General features: G+C 34.2%; 1 long non-coding RNA gene across 2 annotated transcripts; it reads right to left on the bottom strand.

The window, feature by feature from the left end:
* Positions 1–211: 211 nt before the first annotated feature.
* LOC145086950 (uncharacterized) lies at positions 212–1,823 on the bottom strand. 2 transcript variants are annotated; one of them, XR_013700694.1, is made up of 5 exons: positions 1,682–1,823; positions 1,433–1,546; positions 1,173–1,234; positions 783–807; positions 212–423 (listed from the first exon to the last, which is right to left on the bottom strand). It is a non-coding gene; the product is annotated as an uncharacterized LOC145086950 (long non-coding RNA). The 2 variants fall into 2 exon arrangements; XR_013700693.1 differs by lacking the exon at positions 783–807.
* Positions 1,824–4,631: the final 2,808 nt, after the last annotated feature.

Raw genomic sequence — 4,631 nt, 5'->3', positions numbered from 1 at the left:
ATAATTTAAGGGATCATAGATTTTATTAATTTTTAAAATCCGATTTTACGAATTAAAATTCTTTTAATTCGGACATTCTGACAGAATATTTTATGAGTATATTCAAAAATGAAAATATTCGTGAAACATAAATAATAAAAATATTCTTGAAACTATTTCTTGATCATGACTTTAAAAATTCTTGTAGAATAACAAATTCTTGAACCATCAATTGAAGAATAAAAACAAATATTACACTAATTCTTATAGAGTACGGGTAACAATTGCTAAGAATTACATTTATTGTTAAAGAATAAAACTAAAAAAACTTTCTAATCGGGAAAGAAAACATCAAAATCTAACAAAGACACTAATACATTCTAAAGGAATAATGTTGCTTAGAACCACTTTCAATTTTGTGGTCCGTTCTTCAAACATCAACTTCTGTGAAACCAAAACCAAATTGTAGTTTAGAATCCAATAATGTATTAGTAAATGAAAAATAAAAAACTATATTCCTTATGGAAAAATATGCGGACTTGTGAATTGCACCTAAACCAATAACCAAGAATTGTAGAACATGCATAAATCAGTGAGAAAATATCCATATTACATTCCAAAAGAATTGGAATTCGTGATTCCATTCCAAAAGAATTGGAATTCAAGATTCAATTACCATATGCATTCTGGTGGAATTACCTCATAAGTTTTACTTAACCTGATAATTATGTGAAAAAGAAATAAAAAAAATCAAATCCCTAGCTTTCAACTTGCATTTAGCAAGTAAAACAAATTGGAAATACCTCATAAATCTCGTTTTCTCATAGCCTGCAAACATTTTCAAATTGAACAAGTTAAAATAAAAAATCAAATCCATCTATTTCAATATGTTTTTCTAGGAACCCACACAATGGATAGTCTTGCACAACATTCGATTATGTCCAAAATCATAATAGAAGATACACTGTTAGATTATCTTAAAACTACAAGCTTTATTGGATCTATGTGAGCTATGGCGTTCACTTTCATCCTTTCCCAAATAATTAATGTTTGTACAAGTCAAAACAAATATCACCTATCATGTTTTAAAACAAATGTATATTCTTTAACTAAACCAAGTCCTATACAAGATACATATAGCCTTTCATGCATTCTAAGAAACATCCTATGCTTTTTAAAGTATAAATCATTACCCGGTAATATTAGGGGCAGTGCATCCTTCACATGTTTATGATCCCACTCCATCTAGAAGTAGCTACAATTCTCACAACATGATAGAACAAGTCAACAAGACCGTGTGAGACACCAGTTTAATGCTATAAATCTCTTCTCTAATGGAATTTTTTTGATAATTCAACAAGACGGGGTTCAAACCCATTTGGAAATTCAGAGCTTCAAATGATTTGATAATGGAAAAAGAAACAAAGAAACTGAATTAACGGGAATTGCTAACCTGGGTCAAAGATGATTCGAGCGAAGGGCAATCCGATAGGGGTTTCTTATTTTCCCCAATTTCTTGAGTTAAAGATGATTCAATCGCTAGTTTTGAGTCACTAATTGTTTTGATCTTCAACAACCAGATGGAAAATATTCAATATTTATGCAATCACTTGCCAAGGTGGTTCTGGGTTAGAGAAAAAAAATCGAGAAGAAGGAAGATAGAAGGAAAGGAAGAAAGAAAAAGAGAACCAAGAAGTTTTACCTACTGTAGCCGAAGTTTTACCTACTGGTGGAGGCAGTGACCTGCTGCTGGTGGCGGAGTGGTGACAAGGTCGATCGATTTGAGCACTGGATTCGAGCATAAAGGTCGATCATTATCCCTAATTCAAAGAGGATATTAAATGTTTTCAATATTTCTTAAAATTAAATAGGTTCAAGATTAATATTATACCTTTTACAGAATTTATTAATTATTTATTATTATTTTTTTAAAATTGATTGGTCACAAACATTCCTACATCTACACAACAAATAGTTAGAATACTTGATCCTATATATACACACATGTAACATTCCGTTTAAAATAAATAAATTAAATTAAATAAGAAAATAAATAAAATAGATATATAAAAGAAATAAATAATAAACCCTAAAACTCCAAGATGTATTTTTATATTTTTATTTTAACCATAAAATCGTATCAATTAGCTGGGTGTAAACCTTGGGCTGTTAAAAAGTTAAATTTTTAAATATTAGGGGCGAGGGGGTGGGGGTTGTTTAATTGTAACGTTTTGGACTTGAATTGAAATGAATATGAAATGCTGGGGGCTGTTTGGTAAATTACGGGCTTGAATTGAAAAGAATAGATAGAGATGGGCCGAAAATGTCATAGTGGTATAAAGTTTGGAATTAGACGGGGACTTAAACCCATCACTCTTCCTTCCCGCGTCCCTAACACACCTCAAACCCTAACATAAATGTTACTCTAGTAGCCTCCTTGTCTCTCCAAATTCCAGCTGCCGCCACTACCTCCTTGACTGCTGTTGCTGTCGTTTTCCTTCGCACACATTTCTTTCCTCGGATTTCGATTCCGTCACGCAGCCGGTATCTCCGTTTGGTTGCATCGTCGCCGCTAGCGCCGTCCGTTAGCGCCACCACTGCCCTGTTGTCGTCCCTCCAACCACCTTCCTCCTCCTGCGGTGATGTTGCAGCTACAATCATGTGTGTCTCCGCTTGTGTGTGCATGTTTCTGTGTATGTAGTCGTGAAGCGGGTATGGGTGTGTTTTTTTGGCCAGAAAACGAGAAGAACCACCATGGCAGCCAACCATGGTGGTTTCCTCTCTTGCTGCCCTTTTCTGCCACCACGAGTCACCATGTGTGGTGGCTGTGTGTGTATTATTGTGTGAATGTGTGTGTTTTATTAGTGTGATGTTGTATGAAGGATTCTTGGCCGAAAATCAAAGAAAACCCGCCACTTCCACTGTGAGGTGGTGGCTGCCGCCGTCTGCCACCACCTTGGTGACTGTATTGTGAATTTTTCCTTGTTCTTTTGGTGCTAGTGTGTGTGTGATGTAGGAATTTTTATGTATTCCTGGATTTATGGAATTATTGATTGAAACCACCATCGCCGTGTAGGTGGCTGCTGCCACGGACCACCACCGCACAAGGTGACATCGGGTGGTGGCCGAATTTTTAAACATTAAATTACCTAAACAATTAAATTTAGTCCGAGTTGCACGAGTTTGGGGATTGGAAAACTAAATTAGGGTTTAGAAAACCATAATGTCAAGAAAACCCTAGTTTGGAGTTGGTGAATGCAATATTGGATTTAATAGATTAACTCCTCAAGGGGTTATGTGTGGAACACTAACCCTAGTTATCATTTTATGTGGAAACCCTAGAATCAGGGAGCTCTACTTTAGACAATGATCGGGCACGTATTTGGGCTAATGATTGGATTATTATTATATTCGGGAATGACTAATTCAAACCTTAATCCGTCCATCCTTTAGGTGATTAGGTTCTTGATGGGTTAAGTTTTCTTACTTAAAAGTAATCGTCATTTTATGTGAACCCCTAATTGTCATTTCAGGTGAGGTGGTCAATGTTGTAAGTGACTATGACCTGTGATTGGGTATTGACTCAAGTATCTTCCTGTAGGTGATTGGAAGTGAGTGGAAGCTGGTAGAGTTCTTCATTCCTACAGTAGTTACCTACGCATATATCAAGGTGAGTTTTGCCTCACTGTACCGTGAGTCGAAGGCACGAATGTCAACCCACTAGTTTTGATTATCTATTAGTAGAGGGATGTCTTATGGACTGTAGGATAGACTGATGACTCTTTGATCTAGGCTTTCTTGCCTTTTCTTTGTTTGGATGTAGCTTGAGAGTAGGATTATGTATCTAGGTGTCTATCTCACCTATGAGTACATATGGTTATGCTTATCCAGTTGTTTATTGTTTTAGGTATCATTACTGTTTATAGGAAGGCGAAGACGAGACTGTACAGACGATTCTGTGTTTTCTAAAAAACTATGATATTGAACAAACGTAATTTGGAAGAAACGGTTTTTCTTAATAATGGATTTATAAATTGGAAAGTTTACAACTTAATAAAATGAAAAATTTTGGCTGTGAAAATGGGACATTTCAACACACACACACACACACACACACACACACACACACACACACACACACACACATATATATATATATATATATATATATATATATATATATATATATATATATATATATATATATTGAAAGGATCAAATGAAAACACCTAAAAGGTTGAGAACGCGAGAACGAGTATATTCATTTATGATTCCATCTATTCATTTGTGGAGAAATGATAAATTTTTTACGCACAATGAATATGAATATGCCTTTTCTCTTCAATTGAAATTAAATGCGTAAAAATTTATCATTTCTCCACAAATGAATATATTTTTTCTCGTATTCTCAACATTTTTGGTGTTCTCGTTTGATTCTACTCACACACACACACACATACACACACACACACACACACACACATATATATATATATATATATATATATATATATATATATATATATATATATATATATATATATGAGGATGGTTCAAATGAGAACAGTAAATAAAATGTGAATGTGAGAATACTACTTTATTGTTATTATTCTGCTATAAATTTTGTATGTACAACTCTATGTCATTAGTAA

Source organism: Lactuca serriola, chromosome 2, assembly GCF_051521515.1.
Source record: "Lactuca serriola cultivar US96UC23 chromosome 2, Lser_US96UC23_V15, whole genome shotgun sequence".
Classification (NCBI taxonomy): domain Eukaryota; kingdom Viridiplantae; phylum Streptophyta; class Magnoliopsida; order Asterales; family Asteraceae; genus Lactuca; species Lactuca serriola.
Note: the sequence above shows the minus strand (reverse complement) of the source record. Positions and strands in the feature narration are given on the sequence as shown.